The sequence below is a fragment of the Salmo salar genome, chromosome 08, assembly GCF_965601325.2.
Source record: "Salmo salar chromosome 08, fSalSal1, whole genome shotgun sequence".
NCBI lineage: Eukaryota > Metazoa > Chordata > Actinopteri > Salmoniformes > Salmonidae > Salmo > Salmo salar.
Window position 1 is genome coordinate 9,325,099 of NC_138298.1, and position 18,914 is coordinate 9,344,012.

Consider the following 18,914-nt stretch of genomic DNA (forward strand, 5'->3'; position numbering starts at 1 on the left):
GTAAGGGTTATTTTACGAAGAAGGAGAGTGATGGAGTGCTGCATCAGGTGACCTGGCCTCAACAATCACCCAACCTCAACCCAATTGAGATGGTTTGGGATGAGTTGGACTGCAGAGGGAAGGAAAAGCAGCCAACAAGTGCTCAGCATATGTTGGAACTCCTTCAAGAATGTTGGAAAAGCATTCCTCATGAAGCTGGTTGAGAGAATGCCAAGAGTGTGTAAAGCTGTCATCAAGGCAAAGGGTGGCTACTTTTTAGAATCTCAAATATAAAATATATTTCTTTAATACTTTTTTGCTTACTAAACTCAGCAAAAAAGAAACGTCTCTTTTCTAGGACCCTGTCCAAATAACTTCACAGATCTTCATTGTAAAGGGTTTAAACACTGTTTCCCATGGTTGTTCAGTGAATCATAAACAATGAATGAACATGCACCAGTGGAATGGTCGTTAAGACACTAACAGCTTACAGTTATGAAAACATAGGACACTAAAGAGGCCTATCTACTGACTCTGAAAAACACCAAAAGAAAGATGCCCAGGGTCCCTGCTCGTCTACGTGAACGTGCCTTTGGCATGCTGCAAGGAGGCATGAGGACTGCAGATGTGGCCAGGGAAAGAAATTGCAATGTCCGTACTGTGAGACGCCTAAGACAGCGCTACAGGGAGACAGGACTGACAGCTGATCGTCCTCGCAGTGGCAGACCACGTGTAACAACACCTGCACAGGATCGATACATCTGAACATCACACCTGCGGGACAGGTACCGGATGGCAACAACTGCCAGAGTTACACCGGGAACTCACAATCCCTCCATCAGTGCTCAGACTGTCCGCAATAGGCTGAGAGAGGCTGGACTGAGGGCTTGTAGGCCTGTCGTAAGGCAGGTCCTCACCAGACATCACTGGCAACAACGTCGCCTATGGGCACAAACCCACTGTCGCTGGACCAGACAGGACTGGCAAAAAGTGCTCTTCACTGACAAGTCGCGGTTTTGTCTCACCAGGGGTGATGGTCGGATTCACGTTTATCGTCGAAGGAATGAGCGTTACACCGAGGCCTGTACTCTGGAGCGGGATCGATTTGGAGGTGGAGGGTCCGTCATGGTCTGGGGCGATGTGTCAGAGCGTCATCGGACTTAGCTTGTTGTCGTTGCAGGCAATCTCCATGATATGGGTTACAGGGAAGACATCCTCCTCTCTCATGTGGTACCCTTCTTGCAGGCTCATCCTGACATGACTCTCCAGCATGACAATGCCACTAGCCATACTGCTCGTTCTGTGAGTTATTTCCTGCAAGACAGGAATGTCAGTGTACTGCCATGGCCAGCAAAGAGCCCGGACCGCAATCCCATTGAGCACGTCTGAGACCTGTTGAATCGGAGGGTGAGAGCAAGGGCCATTCCCCTCAGAAATGTCCGGGAACTTGCAGGTGCCTTGGTGGAAGAGTGGGGTAACATCTCACAGCAAGAACTGGCAAATCTGGTGCAGTCCATGAGGAGGAGATGCACTGCAGTACTTAATTACATCTAGACGTTCCGCTAGCGGAACACCTGCTCCAATATCCAATGATAGGCGTGGCGCGAATGACAAATTCCTCAAAAATACAAAAACTTCAATTTTTCAAACATATGACTATTTCACAGCATTTTAAAGACAAGACTCTCCTTTATCTAACCACACTGTCCGATTTCAAAAAGGCTTTACAGCGAAAGCAAAACATTAGATTATGTCAGCAGAGTACCAAGCCAGAAATAATCAGACACCCATTTTTCAAGCTAGCATATAATGTCACAAAAACCCAGAAGACAGCTAAATGCAGCACTAACCTTTGATGATCTTCATCAGATGACACACCTAGGACATTATGTTATACAATACATGCATGTTTTGTTCAATCAAGTTCATATTTATATCAAAAACAGCTTTTTACATTAGCATGTGACGTTCAGAACTAGCATACCCCCCGCAAACTTCCGGGGAATTTGCTAACAATTTACTAAATTACTCACGATAAACGTTCACAAAAAGCATAACAATTATTTTAAGAATTATAGATACAGAACTCCTCTATGCACTCGATATGTCCGATTTTAAAATAGCTTTTTGGTGAAAGCACATTTTGCAATATTCTAAGTACATAGCCCAGCCATCACGGGCAAGCTATTTAGACACCCGACAAGTTTAGCACTCACCAATATCAGATTTACTATTATAAAAGTTTGATTACCTTTTGTTGTCTTCGTCAGAATGCACTCCCAGGACTGCTACTTCAATAACAAATGTTGGTTTGGTCCAAAATAATCCATCGTTATATCCGAATAGCGGCGTTTTGTTCGTGCGTCCCAGACACTATCCGAAATGGTAAATCAGGGTCGCGCGCATGGCGCAATTCGTGACAAAAAAAATCTAAATATTCCATTACCGTACTTCGAAGCATGTCAACCGCTGTTTAAAATCCATTTTTATGCCATTTTTCTCGTAAAAAAGCGATAATATTCCGACCGGGAATGTCCATTTAGCTAAACAGAGGAAAGAAAACAAAGCTTTCGGTCGACGCGGGCACGAGCCTGAGTCTCACAGTACTGTAACCAGCCACTACCCAAACGCGCTACTTTGTTTCAGCCAGAGCCTGCAAAGCCACAATTCAGTATTTTGCCGCCTTCTGAGAGCCTATGGCAGCCGTAGGAAGTGTCACGGGACAGCTAAGATCCTCACTCTTCAATAAACAGAGACAAGAAGAACGACACCTTGTCAGACAGGCCACTTCCTGCATGAAATCTTCTCTGGTTTTTGCCTGCCATATGAGTTCTGTTATACTCACTGACACCATTCAAACAGTTTTAGAAACTTTAGGGTGTTTTCTATCCAAAGCCAATAATTATATGCATATTCTAGTTACTGGGCAGGAGTAGTAACCAGATTAAATCGGGTACGTTTTTTATCCAGCCGTGAAAATACTGCCCCCTAGCCATAACAGGTTAATGCAGCTGGTGGCCACACCAGATATTGACTGTTAATTTGCCCCCCCCCCTTTGTTCAGGGACACATTATTCCATTTCTGTTAGTCACATGTCTGTGGAACTTGTTCAGTTTATGTCTCAGTTGTTGAATCTTGTTATGTTCATACAAATATTTACACATGTTAAGTTTGCTGAATATAAACACAGTTGACAGTGAGAGGACATTTCTTTTTTTGCTGAGTTTACATGATTCCATGTGTTATTTCATAGTTAATTCATGTCTTCACTATTATTCTACAATGTAGAAATAGTAAAATAAAGAAAAACCCTTGAATGAGTAGGTGTATCCAAACTTTTGACTGGTACTGTAGGCTATATAAAATTATAAGCTTAAGCATTATCCATCTTTGTGTCTGTACACTGTTACAGAATGATGCAATGGCACGAAATCTTACTCGACAAACCAAATGAATATAAATGCAATTCTATTTCCAACATCCTCTCTGCAGCAAAACATGCTTTCATCATAAATGGCACCCTAGTCCTTATATAGTGCGTTACTTTTGACCAGAGACCATAGTTCTCTGGTCAAAAGTAGTTGACTAAATAGGGAATAGGGTGCCATTTGGAACTCAGGCAATGATGATTTTTTTTCTCTCCGCTTGAGTACCATAGAGATTACATAGTGTAGTGTTTTGACCATCCCAGCTGTGCTGCACGGACAACTAGTGAACAAGTCCACTCAGTAATTCGTTGTTTGATTCCCAAGTAGATCAGTATATTGGACCATAACCTAAGTGGGTTGGAAAAGCAACATACTCTAGGTATTGTGTAGGTTGTACTTCACGTATGAGTCACCACCTGGATTTGGTCTTATGTAGCAAAATTTGAAATTGTGTTTTTTTTTTTTTACATTGGATAAAAGTAGACACAGAGCTACAAAATTGTATATCATACACTGCATTTTTGAGGAACAATGGGAAAGTAATTCTGCTTTGAAAGTTGATCAACTTGTAAACTCACTTTTGAGAAAATGGCCTTTGAACATTTTGGTATCTAGTGAATAGCTCTTCTTTGTCTACACCCATTCAGCATCATTCACACCCTCTTAAGCTTTAGCCCCACCCATCTCGTTTCGCTCTCAGAGCGTTCAGAGCGCACACTTGACGCTCTGGCCGAGGATTTGTTTACCTCTGGATAATATGAAAACAGCCTATCCTCTGCTGGCAACAATTTCATTACGTTTTTTTGCCAACGTTTACTGACACCGGCCATATTCAACGGGTGTTGTACACTTTAGCTTAACCTGTTGGGTCTAGGGGGCAGCATTTGCACGTCTGGATAAAAAAAATGTACCCGATTTAATCTGGTTACTAATCCTACCCAGTAACTAGAATATGCATATACTTATTATATATGGATAGAAAACACTCTCAAGTTTCCAAAACTGTTTGAATGGTGTCTGTGAGTATAACAGAACTCATTTGGCAGGCAAAACCCTGAGACATTTTCTGACAGGAAGTGGATACCTGATGTGTTGTATTGACTTTAAACCTATCCCATTGAAAAACACAGGGGTTTAGGAATATTTTGGCACTTCCTATTGCTTCCACTAGATGTCACCAGCCTTTACAAAGTGTTTTGAGTCTTCTGGAGGGAGATCTGACCGAACAAGAGCCATGGAACGGTGATGTCCCATTAGACACCTGGCGCGCTACTTCATGTTGGGTACCCTCGTTCCAATACGTTATAAAAGACTATGCATTCGTCCACCTTGAATATTATTCATGTTCTGGTTAAAAAAGGCCCTAATGATTTATGCTATACAACGTTTGACATGTTTGAACGAACGGAAATATATTTTTTCCCCTCGTTCATGACGAGAAGTCCGGCTGGCTTACATCATGTGCTAACGAGACGGAGATTTTTGGACATAAATGATGAGCTTTTTTGAACAAAACTACATTCGTTATGGACCTGTGATACCTGGAAGTGACATCTGATGAAGAGAATCAAAGGTAATGGATTATTTACATAGTATTTTCGATTTTAGATCTCCCCAACATGACGTCTAGTCTGTATCGCAACGCGTATTTTTCTGGGCACAGTGCTCAGATTATTGCAAAGTGTGATTTCCCAGTAAGGTTATTTTTAAATCTGGCAAGTTGATTGCGTTCAAAAGATGTAAATCTATAATTCTTTAAATGACAATATAATATTTTACCAATGTTTTCTAATTTTAATTATTTAATTTGTGACGCTGACTTGACTGCCGGTTATTGGAGGGAAACGATTTCCTCAACATCAATGCCATAGTAAAACGCTGTTTTTGGATATAAATATCAACTTGATAGAACTAAAAATGCATGCATTGTCTAACATAATGTCCTAGGAGTGTCATCTGATGGAGATTGTAAAAGGTTAGTGCATCATTTTAGCTGGTTTTATGGTTTTGGTGACCCTGTCTTTGACTTGACAAAACATTACACACAACTCTTGTAAATGTACTGTCCTAACATACTCTAAATTTATGCTTTCGCCGTAAAACCTTTTTGAAATCGTAAAACGTGGTTAGATTAAGGAGATGTTTATCTTTCAAATGGTGTAACATAGTTGTATTTTTGAAAAATTTGAATTTTGACATTTATTTGGATTCAAATTTGCCGCTCTTGAAATGCACCTGCTGTTGATGGAGTGCACCACGGGTGGCACGCTAGCGTCCCACCTAGCCCCAAGAGGTTAAGACATGTAGCTAGCTAGCTAGGTAAACAATGAACCTAGTGTTTGAATGTTAAATGACGAGACAGAGGCATTGATGCGAGTAACCAGTCTTGTTCAGTATATTGCAATACATCCGGTTATTTCAAGCACACCGGTAAAAACACTGGAGTTGCAGTAATTAACATTTACCAACAGATGGCATCACTGTGCCATCTTACACCAATAACATCTTGCCTTTTATAAAATAGGACAGGAGCTATCAATCCACTAACAAAACAAACCTAGTAATTTCCAACATGAACAGTTTAGTTATTTTTTATTTTAATGTTTTTTCAGGTAACAACTTAACACATTTTGATACTCTCTTCACTTTTATCTCTGTCTGTCAACAATCCCTAATGGGAAACCTACAGATTAAGTATTTTTGGTGGCTGGGACAGACGCCCACAGCGTGAAAAGACAGGGGGCTTGTCTGCGAGGACTGCGGGTTCCCGCACAGGCGTGTCACCTGACTGTCTAAAGGGAGTATTGATGGGTGAGGGAGCGTCCGACCTGTGATCCCCTGGCTCTTCGCCCAGTGCCTCAGGCCCCATGTGACTTGCTGGGGTTCTGTCTTTTGTCATGCGACCCCTTTGACCATCAGGGTTCTGAGTAGGTGCTGGTTCAGCAATCCGAAGGTCAACCCTGTTACGACGGTACAGTGATCCATTCACTTCGACCAAGTAGGAGCGTGGTGCTACTTTCTGTACACAGGATCCGAGTCTCCAGAGGCCCGGCCGGTCCCCTGGTAGTGGCTTCATCCGCACCGTTTCACCCATCCTGAGCTCAGGTAAGTCTTTTGCTGATTTGTCATAGATGAACTTGGAGACCTGTCTTCTGTGACGTAGCTTCACCAGCACGTCTGTCACCACACATGGCTCCAGGAGAGTGCTGGCTACTGGCAGAGCTGCTTTTAAGCGCCGTGCCATGAGGCGCTGGGCCGGGCTGCTATCCATGCCTTCTGTCGGTGGTATTGCGCCACTGCGGGATTGCTTTCCAGGCATCTTTGCCCTCTCGCAAAGCTTTTTTGCAGAGGTTCTTTGCGATTTTGACTGCAGACTCCGCCTTCCCATTAGCTTTTGGGTGTCGTGGTGATGAAGTGACATGCTCGAATTCCCATTCTGCAGCAAATTTTCGGAACTCAACTCCGGAGAATTGGGGTCCATTGTCTGAAATTACCCTATCTGGCTGGCCATAGCGGGGAGAGGTCGGGGAGGAGGTCAATCTCCCAGAAGTCTGAGTAATGATCGACTACCAGCAGAAAGTCTTTGCCACTGTGCTGGAAGAGATCTAGACTTACTATCTGCCAGGGGCGCATCGGTAGCTCGTGGGACATCATCGTCTCTCTCTGTTGCTCAATGGCATATTCATTGCAGATTGTGCATTTACTGACATAGTCTTTGATTTCACTCTGCATTCCTGGCCAATACAGTGTGTCACGTGCTTGTCTGTAACAGGCCTCACCTCCTATGTGACTTGAGTGCACGCGCAGAGACCGGGGAATAACAACTCTCTGAACCTTGAATATTACTCCGTTTTGAACACTGAGCTCCTCTTTGACTGGCCAATCATCTCTGATGGCTAAAGCAGTTTCTTCCTTGCAGTCGGGCCAGCCCATCAGAATCACAGACCTCAATGCCTGGAGTTGCTCGTCCCTGTATGTGTGCTGTCTGATTTGTATAAGGCACTGGTCCGTTACATTGAGGTAGTCAGCCTGGTTGATGTGTTCAACATCCACTTGCTCTGTTTGTAAGCTGCACACTGCGTGTCGTTCATGCATGGAGCGTGTGTGAGTGCCTGATGCAGTAGCCCTGCTGAGCGTGTCACTGACATACATCTCTGGCACTGGCTTGTACACCACCTTGAGGTTGTAGTTTTGTAGAGCCAGTAGCATGCTCTGCAGTTGTTTCGGGGCATTCAGGAGAGGCTTGCTGAATATAGCAATAAGGGGCTTGTGATCTGTCTCTGCGGTAATATTGTCGCGCCCGTACAGGTAGTGGTGGAAGCGTTGGCATGCAAACACAATGCTGAGGCACTCCTTCTCTATCTGGGCATAGTTCTGCTCTGTTGGGGTGAGTGCCCTAGAGGCGAATGCCACAGGCTGGCCCTCCTGCATGAGGCAACAGCCAAGTCCATACTGGCTTGAGTCACTATGAATCGTGACATGTTTTGACACATCGTAGTATCGCAGTACAGGTGTCTGGGTGACCAGTTGTTTTATTTCCCTCACCGCTGCGTCATGTTTTGGGAGCCAATGCCAGATGGTGTCCTTGTCCATGAGAAATGCCACAATATCGCCATGTATTGGGGATGTCTACTGCAGAGTTGGCTGTAGTATTAGCATTAGCTGTGGCAAAGGGGAATTTCTTTACTGGCTGCCTGAATGTAGCATTGACATTGTCCATATGTTGCCTTTCTAGCTCCATGGACCTTATCCATATATCAGTAAGCTCTGCTGCACGGCATGTCTCCACTGCCAAGACCAGCGTCAGGTCACGTTCTCTCAGCAAACGTCTGTGGGTGCCCTCATCAGTTATGCCAAGCACTATCTTATCTCTGATCAGTTCATCCCTTAAAGCACCATAGTCACATGTAGCTAGCTGCCTTTTCCCTTAGCCTAGTGACAAAGCTGTCAATGGACTCCCCGTCCTCCTGTTTGCAACAACCAAAAACATAACGCTCGTAGATAACGTTCTTTGCTGGCTTAAATTAATGTTCAAGAGCATCAAGAATAGCTGTAGCGTTACCTTGCTGAGCTGCTGTTAGGTTCAGGTTGTGTTTGTATACGTGTCGGCATTCAGTTCCCATTATAGTCCTCAAAGTGGCAGCCACTACCTCATCGTCCTTTTCCCGAAGTCCCGTTGCTAGTGCATAGTCCTCCCATTCACCTCTAAACGTATCCCAGTTTGTGCTCCAATCTCCGCTGAGCTTCATAACGGCGGGAGGGGGAATGTTCGCTGCCATGTCTAACCGGTGCTAACAACACTGAAGCTAACTGGCAAACTCACTCTAGCTAAGGCCAATTCCGCCGTCCGGCGAAGTTTTACTCAAATAAGCATTTTTGGGGGGTAAACCAGAACAGGTGACTCTAATTTGCAGATAGCATGGTTAGTTATCCGACTCTGACACCATGTTAGAATGTTAAATGTCGAGACAGAGGCATTGATGCGAGTAACCAGTCTTGTTCAGTATATTGCAATACATCCGGGTATTTCAAGCACACCGGTAAAAACACTGGAGTTGCAGTAATTAACATTTACCAACAGATGGCATCACTGTGCCATCTTACACCCATAACACCTAGCTAGGTAAACAACGTGTAAGATCACACACGTCACGTAACGTTAGCTAACGAGCCAGCCAGCTGATGTTAGCTAGTTAAACAACATTGAACATAGTGCCACATTATGTCGTTACTACCCTGCATGAATCTGCTGGGAGCTAACCAACCAGGTTCAACGTTAGCTAGCTGACATTAGGCTCTAACTAGCAAAGCAAACGGCTCTGGGATACGAATAATAACGTCATACACGTAACGTTAGCTAGGGAGCCCGCTAGCTAATGTTAGCTTGCTAGCTAGGTAAACAATGAACCTAGCTAGGTAAACAATGTGTAAGATCACACACACGTCACGTAATTCTAGCTAGGGAGCCAGCCAGCTAACGTTAGCTAGCTAGCTAACAGTACACTTTAGTTTGAAATGAAACCACTTTCTAACAAAATTAGAAACGTGTAATATCTAAAAAATATAGCTAGCTAGGCTATTTTACCCGTATATATCATCATGCATGATGGACATGTCTCCCTGTCACGGATGCCATGCCACGGTTGCTCTTAGTTTGAAGATGTAATTCAGAGACAGGTGTTTTCTCCTTCTATTTAGCTATTATACTCTAATTCCACTGATTTCAAAACTTGATCTTCCAGAAATTGGACAGCAACACCTATGCAGCTCCACTACACGATACATTTTTTTTTAAAGCAGCGTTCGACAGAATTACCAACACAGACTGACCAGCTGAAATAGACAGAAGCCTTCTATATGGCAGACCAATCCAAACTCCTCTCTCGGCATGTCCAGCCCACTCATTATCTCAGCCAATTTTATTGAAATAATATATATATATTTTACCTTTATTTAACTAGGCAAGTCAATTAAGAACAAATTCTTATTTTCAATGACTTCCTAGGAACAGTGGGTTAACTGCCTTGTTCAGGGGCAGAACAACAGGGATTCGATCTTGCAACCTTTCAGTTACCTTTCGGTTACAAGTCCAACGCTCTAACCACTTGGCAACCTGCCACCACATCATGGCATTTAAAAAAAAAAGAAAAAAAACTTCAAATGCCACCGCTTTGAAGTCGTGACTTGCGACTTACGCCTAGTTTCGGTCAAATTTTATTTTCAGCCGAAGCTGGAAACTATTATTTTCATATCTGCCAGCATTGAGTGAGATGGAAATGTAGGTCACACGGACATGTCATATTTCATCTAAAGATCTTTACACCCCATTATTGCAACATATGTCAAGTTTTACTACAAGCACTTTCAACAGAACAGACCTCTGTTCTGATATGGTCTTACGTATGAAGCTAAAAATGTAATGAAGGCTCTTACGGAATGTGGGGATGGTGCTAGCTGCTCATCGCTGCACCGCAGAGTCGTTTCCAACACAAACACACGCACACACACACTCCTTGGGCCTGGGAGGCTGGCTTCGTTATCCTGGTTCCATTACCACCCTGGTGTCTCCATTCCCATCAGTCCCTACTCTACCCTCCTCTCTCTCACACACACACTGCTCCGACAGGCAGAATAAAAAGCTCCAGCACTCAGCCTGTGGCTCTGAGTGGGTCTGCTGGGGAGTGAGTGAAAGTCCTCAGCCTGAAGCGCTGTGGGGGAGATGGGTCTGGGAATAAGGGACACAGGGTTAGATTGAGAGCCTGCACACTGTCCTGTGTGTGGAGGGGGATGATGGTGTGTGCGCGTGTGTGTGTGTGTATGTGTGTGTGCATGTGGACGTGTTTAACTATGCTAGTGGGGACATGAAGTCCCCAAAAGAATAGTAAACAAACAAACATTTTACCAACTGGGGACATTTTGTTGGTCCCCACAAGGTCAAATGCTATTTCTAGGGGGTTTAGGGCTAAGGTTAGAATTAGGTTCACGGGTAGGAGCTAGAGTTAGTTTTAGGGTTAGGGTTAAGGTTTTTGGGTTAAGGTTAGGGTTAGGGTAAGAGTATGGGTTAGGGTTAGGTTTAGGGAAAATAGGATTTTGTATGGGACTGAATTGTGTGTCCAAAACAAGTTTAGCTGTACAAGAGTGCGTGTGTGTTTCTGTATTCTCATCTTTACACCAAACATGACCAGACTGGGAGAGGAGGCTGTTAATGCATTTTGACCCTCCTCTGCTTGTGCACTCTAGCAGTCACAGTGGGGGAATAATATACAATTATACATGACATTTTGCAGACGCTTTTATCCAAAGCTTACAGTCATGCATGCATACTTTTTCCATATGGGAGGTCCCAGGAATCAAACCCACTATCGTGGCATTGCAAGCGCCTTGCTCTACCAACTGAGCTGCAGAGGACCACAAGAGGGATTAAGAGGGAGGAGCCATCTCTCAGAAAGAGAGACATTTTAAGGTGTCAGTGGGTTACTCTGTGCTACACAGAGATTTTAATGTAAGAGAAGGCCATGAAATAGAAATATGATTGCATAATAGAGATACATTTAGGCAATGTTGGAAGTAGTTTTACATAATAGTGGTAGTAGCAGCGGCAGTAGTAGAAGTAAAAGTACTTAACAACCGAAGAGGAGGGGTACTGTAATGGTAGTAAAAGTGTCAGTAATAGTTGAGCTCTACATAGGACTGTCACACTAAAAGTGGACACAGATGTAGTTACCATGACCAACTGAGCCTTATATTCCTCACTCTTCTAAGTATGTGTCTTAAATGAAGTCAGGTGAGGAGTTCAATGTGAACATTTCTAACTTCATGGACAATCATAAGTGACTGAGATAAAAATAAGAAAAGCACTTACACTAGCTTGAGTATACTTCGATTCATTTTTATCAATGAACTCTCAACCTCTTCTATTTACCATAGAACCATTGATGAAAGATAACATTATGGCGCTGAGAGGGTCTGAAAAAACAACATCTGTAAAACCAGTACCAGTAGAAATCCATTCAGGCCCAAAAAGAAAGAAGAAAAATAACATTATTTTGATTTAAAATTATACAGCTATTTAAACGAGGCCACTTGTAGGCCCATTTCACACCCATTTGAGTTACTTCCCCTGAAAGTGAATTAATGCCGACTCTCTTTACCGCTGCTTCAGAATGCACAGTTATTGTGAAGTGAGCCAATTAATCAATATCATCCTTTCCAATAGGGGTTAAATGGCTTTTTTTCCCACCAAGATAGCTAGCTGATTACCTCCTTTGGTTCACCCTACACCTTCTCATTTGCCAGCAAACTCAAACATAAAGAGTGAGGTGTTCATCGTGGGAAGCCCTGATATTTGTCATTGAATTTGTGGTAGCCATTATGAATAGGGAAAAATAGTCCCAGCCTACTGCCTACAGCCTACAGTGCCTTGCAAAAGTATTCATCCCCCTTGGCATTTTTGGTAATTTAAATGTATTTTTATTTGGATTTCATGTAATGGACAATCACAAAATAGTACAAATTGGTGAAGTGAAATAAAAAAAAATACTTGTTTCAAAAATAAAATTTAAAAATGAAACGGAAAAGTGCTGCATGCATATGTATTCAACCCCTTTGCTATGAAGCCCCTAAATAAGATCTGGTGCAACCAATTACCTTCAGAAGTCACATAATTAGTTAAATAAAGTCCACCTGTGTGCAATCTAAGTGTCACATGATCTGTCACATGATCTCAGGATATATACACCTGTTCTGAAAGGCCCCAGAGTCTGCAACACCACTAAGGGGCACCACCAAGCAAGCAACACCATGAACACCAAGGAGCTCTCCAAACAGGTCAGGGACAAAGTTGTGGAGAAGTACAGATCAGTGTTGGGTTATTAAAATATCCTAAACTTTGAACATCCCACGGAGTACCATAAAATCCATTAGTAAAAAATGGAAAGAATATGCCACCACAGCAAACCTCCCAAGAGAGGGCCGCCCAGCAAAACTCACAGACCAGGCAAGGGGGGCATTAATCAGAGAGGCAACAAAGAGACCGAAGATAACCCTGAAGGAGCTGTAAAGCTCCACAGCGGAGATTGGAGTATCTATCCATAGGACCACTTTAAGCCATACACTCCACAGAGCTGGGCATTACGGAAGAGTGGCCAGAAAAAAAGCCATTGCTTAAAGAAAAAAATGAGCAAACACGTTTGGTGTTTGCCAAAAGGCATGTGGGAGACTCCTTGAACATATGGAAGAAGGTACTCTGGTCAGATGAGACAAAAATGGTGCTTTTTGGCCATCAAAGAAAATGCTATGTCTGGTGCAAATCCAACACCTCTCATCACCCCGAGAACACCATCCCCACAGTGAAGCATGGTGGTGACAGAATCATGCTGTGGGGATGTTTTTCCATCGGCAGGGACTGAGAAACTGGTCAGAATTGAAGAAATGATATATGGCGCTAAATACAGGAAAATTCTTTAACCTGTTAGGGCTAGGGGGCAGTATTGACACGGCTGGATAAAAAACATACCCGATTTAATCTGGTTACCACTCCTACCCAGTAACTAGAATATGCATATACTTATTACATATGGATAGAAAACACCCTACATTTTCTAAAACTGTTTGAATGGTGTCTGTGAGTATAACAGAACTCAAATGGCAGGTCAAAACCTGAGAGATTCCTTTACAGGAAGTGGCCTGTCTGACCATTTCTTGAACTTCTTTTCCATCTCTATCATTTACTAAGGATCTCTGCTCTAACGTGACACTTCCCACGTCGTCCATAGGCGCTCAGAGCCCGGGAAAAAACAGAATGTCGTCATTCCAGCCCCAGGCTGAAACACATTATCGCCTTTCTCAAGTGGCCGATCAAGGGACACTGGGCTTAGGCGCGTGACCCGACCGCCCCCGCCTTTGGGATTTTTTCCTCTGTTTGCCGAAAAGGAGATTCCCTGTCGGAATATTATCGCTTTTCTACGAGAAAAATGTCGTAAAAATTGATTTTAAACAGCGGTTGACATGCTTCGAAGTACGGTAATGGAATATTTAGAATTTTATTGTCACGAATTGCGCCATGCGCGCGACACTTCTTTACTATTTCGGATAGTGTCTGGAACGCACGAACAAAACGGCGCTATTCGGATATAACGATGGATTATTTTGGACCAAACCAACATTTGTTATTGAAGTAGCAGTCCTGGGTGTGCATTCTGACGAAGACAACAAAAGGTAATCAAACTTTTATAATAGTAAATATGATTATGGTGAGTGCTAAACTTGCCGGGTGTCTAAATAGCGAGCCCGTGATGCCTGGGCTATGTACTTAGAATATTGCAAAATGTGCTTTCACCAAAAAGCTATTTTAAAATCGGACATATCGAGTGCATAGAGGAGGTCTGTATCTATAATTCTTAAAATAATTGTTATGCTTTTTGTGAACGTTTATCGTGAGTAATTTAGTAAATTGTTAGCGAATTCCCCGGAAGTTTGCGGGGGTATGCTAGTTCTGAACGTCACATGCTAATGTAAAAAGCTGGTTTTTGATATAAATATGAACTTGATTGAACAAAACATGCATGTATTGTATAACATAATGTCCTAGGGTTGTCATCTGATGAAGATCATCAAAGGTGAGTGCTGCATTTAGCTGTCTTCTGGGTTTTGGTGACATTATATGCTGGCTTGAAAAATGGGTGTCTGATTATTTCTGGCTTGGTACTCTGCCGACATAATCTAATGTTTTGCTTTCGTTGTAAAGCCTTTTTGAAATCGGACAGTGTGGTTAGATTAACGAGAGTCTTGTCTTTAAATAGCTGTAAAATAGTCATATGTTTGAGAAATTGAAGTAATAGGATTTTTAACGTTTTGAAAATCACGCCACAGGCTGCCAGTGGCTGTTACGTAGGTGGGACGCAAGCGTCCCACCTAGCCCATAGAGGTTAAGGAAACCTGTTTCAGTCTTCCAGAAATTTGAGACTGGCACAGAGGTTCACCTTCCAGCAGGACAATGACCCTAAGCATACTGCTAAAGCAACACTCAAGTGTTTTAAGGTGAAACATTTAAATGTCTTGGAATGGCCTAGTCAAAGCCCAGACCTCAATCCAATTGAGAATCTGTGGTATGACTTAAAGATTGCTGTATACCAGCGGAACCCATCCAACTTGAAAGAGCTGGAGCAGTTTTGCCTATAAGAATGAGCAACAATCCCAGTGGCTAGATGTGCCAAGCTTATAGAGACATACCCCAAGAGATTTACAGCTGTAATTGCTGCAAAAGGTGGCTCACAAAGTTTTGACTTTGGGGGGGTGAATAGTTATGCACGCTCAAGTTTTCTGTTTTTTTGTCTTATTTCTTGTCTGTTTCACAATAAAAATATTTTGCTTCTTCAAAGGGATAGGCATGTTGTGTAAATCAAATGATACAACCCCCCCCCCCAAAAAAAAAATCAATTTTTATTCCAGGTTGTAAGGCAACAAAATAGAGAAAATGCCAAAGGGGTGAATACTTTCGCAAGCTACTGTATTAACTGATTTTTTTTTTGTAGCGAGAGCCATGCTAATGCTAAATGTAGTTAGCAACAGATAGTGGATGGAATATATTTGGGATGCTGGTAGCAGAGAAGTGTTGGAATTCACATAACATTAGTGGAATGCTAAGGTTAGTTAGCAGTACCTAGCTAAAGAGAGTGAATGGAATCTATTTGGGATGTTGCTATCAGAGAAGTGTGGGTATGTGTACGTGGCTAGCCTCGACCTCATCTGTTAGTCAAAGGTTATCTGTCTACTTGTCGACAGGGGAAGAGTGAAGGACGAGACTGTATGTGTGTGAGCCAATACTCAAGGGAGGTAGGAGAAAGACTCTACCGTGTGGTCCAGTCAACCTGTCTGCGACAACTGGATAATCAATGGTGTCAGTGTCTTCTCCACCGTTATCTGTAGGGATTGTTTGTCGTCGCGGGCCACCCTGTCTCCCCTGACAACCATGTCATTTTTGACCCGGGGAGGAGGGGCCAGTGGCTGGTTGCTGGCGGTGACAACCTGGCCATCATTAGTCACCCACGGCAACAGCCACAGCAACACAGCAAAGGTCATTGGTGTCATGTCTGTGTGGCAATGTCTAGCCACTCATTCCTACGATATTAGCGGTGCCGAGGTCAATGTCACACCCATAGAGCCAAATTGATCTAATGCTAAATCTTCTGGGTAATGGGGCTGGTGATCGGTGATCACTAAAATGTATGTTTAGAGGACCAACTTTGCCCTTCTAGTATATGTAGCCACATGCAGGCTGGTTTTTGACATTTTAGACTATAATGACAGTGTTTTATTAATTGTGGTATTGTCAATATACAATAGGCAGTGCTTTGCAGATATTGATGTTGTCAGATTCTCAGGAGAATTTGTTGAGAATTATTAAATCTAAAATCTCACTTAACATGAGTGTGAATCAATGACACAACTTCCTCAACTTATGACATTTACTAAATAGAGACGTGGGTAGAATTTATTCAGTTACGGAATATTCATCAGGATCGTCCATATATCTTAGTAGTAGTGACAGATTGCTGGGTTCCCTGGCTAATATGCTAATGAACATGTTAATGCAATCTGGAGCGAGAGGCTAGGTTAACTGGATACAACACCATTATAATGACTATTTCCAGGAAAAGCCAAATGCAAACGCTTTCCATGAGCACAGTTTCATGTGTCATCTGTCAACACATCAACACTCTTTAAAACAAGAAAGAACGTCTGCCTGTGTGCACTGAAGGAAGAGAAAATGGACGGTTAATAGTTTTAATTAAAAGTCAACTTAGGGGAACACCATATGTTCCTAGGATGCATCCCAAATGGCACCCTATTCCCAATGGGGTTCTGGTTAAAAGTAGTGCACTATAAGGAATAGGGTGCTATTTGGGACGCAGGCCTGTTTTTTAATGTTGAGGCAGTTGATATGTCATTAAAGTGCAGTCTCACTGCGACTCAAAACAAAACAGTTCTAAAAATGTCTCTGTCAATCATTTGGTTAATATTAGGGCTAACAGAGTACTGAGTCTGTCCTAATATGGACACTGTATCGAGAGCATTGGTTCCACACTTTGAAATATTGTCGTATAGAAAATGCATTAGGTTGTTATAACGATTACAGGTCTCTAGGTTTATTGATCTGGCAGACGCCTGGCTGTGTGGTGTTGTTGTTGCTACCGCCGACCGATTCCAGCCCCATTCCACACCATGATTCGTCCATCTTGCTGCTCCTCACGCCTGTACTGTATTCGATAAAGCTATAATTTCCCCTTAACAGAGTAGATATTACAGGGTATCCCAGCAACAGCCACCAGTTCAAATTGGACCAACGTAGAAAGGCTGCTCGTAATAGCCCAGGGTGAATGGATTCTGTACACAAATAGAAGCCTGCAGCAGGCTTGAAATGGATGAATCAGGTTGACAAGAACGAATCAGGTCAGTGACCTTGGCGAGCAAAATCTAGAAAGGATCTGTTATATTGATGTCTCAGTGGTGATATGTGTTTTTCTTTGCATATGAAAATGTGCCATATAAAATACATGGAACATATCTATCAAACATTCCACTTAAAGCTAGATTTGTTGACTTTTGGTAATGGTCTTTATGGATATGGCTACTGTAAGCCTGTTTGATTTATATATATTTTCATCAACATTCTTACTGATTTGTTTTACACAAATAAGAACACACACAATGTCAGTTTGATTCGTTTTGAGGGAATATATTAAGGGGAGGACAGAGTGTAGAAATCATCAGACAACATACTGTAGCATCTGGGCTCATGAATCACCCTGCAAGAGAAGTCTAATAAAATTAGATGCTTGGTCCTGTATCGTAGTATTGGACCCAGTAGAACTTTGGACACTGGTAATAACCAAAATAAATGTGTCATCTGAGTCTCACAGACCTGCAGCATTGTTATTAACCTGGATTCACTGTCTACGTAAATGTCCCTTCTGGCTCTTGCAATTACCCTATTATTCTAAACATTGCTCATCTAACATGTTCTCAGATACAATAAAATGCGGGCCCTCTGCACCACACTATAAGGTATGTGGAAGGAAAAGTACCACCAGCATCACATCAAATAGCCTTTGTGCCTACTGCCTTGACATTGCAAAGATGCTGCACTGGACTTAACATTCATAATGCACTTTAAAAAGTTGTTTTTGAAGGTCACTGTTGAAGGTCTGACCTTCTGACTTTCTGTTGAAGGTCTGACCTTCTCCATATGGTCAGGGAACATTTAGAGAATGTGAGAGTAAAATGTTGGGAATTTACACTACCGTTCAAATATTTGGGGTCACTTAGAAATGTCCTTGTTTTTGAAAGAAAAGCAATTTTATTTGTCCATTAAAATAACATCAAATTGATCCGAAATACAGTGTAGACATTGTTGATGTTGTAAATGACAATTGTAGCTGGAAAAAATTATTTTTTATGGAATATCTACATAGGAGTACAGAGGTCCACTATCACCAACCATCACTCCTGTGTTCCAATGGCACGTTGTGTTAGCTAATCCAACTTTATCAGTTTAAAAAGCTAATTGATCATTAGAAAACCCTTTTGCAATTATGTTAGCACAGCTGAAAACTGTTGTTCTGATTAAAGAAGCAATAAAACTGGCCTTCTTTAGACTAGTTGAATATCTGGACCATTAGCATTTTTGTGGGTTCGATAACAGGCTCAAAATGGCCAGAAACAAAGAACTTTCTTCTGAAACTTGTCAGTCAGTTCTTGTTCTGAGAAATTAAGGCTATTCCATGCGAGAAATTGTCAAGAAACTGAAGATCTCATACAACGCTGTGTACTATTCCCTTTACAGAACAGTGCAAACTGGCTCTAACCCGAATAGAAAGGGGAGTGGGAGGCCCCGGTGCACAACTGAGAAAGAGAACAAGTACATTAGAGTGTCTAGTTTGAGAAACAGACGCCTCACAAGTCCTCAACTGGCAGCTTCAATAAATAGTAGCTGCAAAGCACCAGTC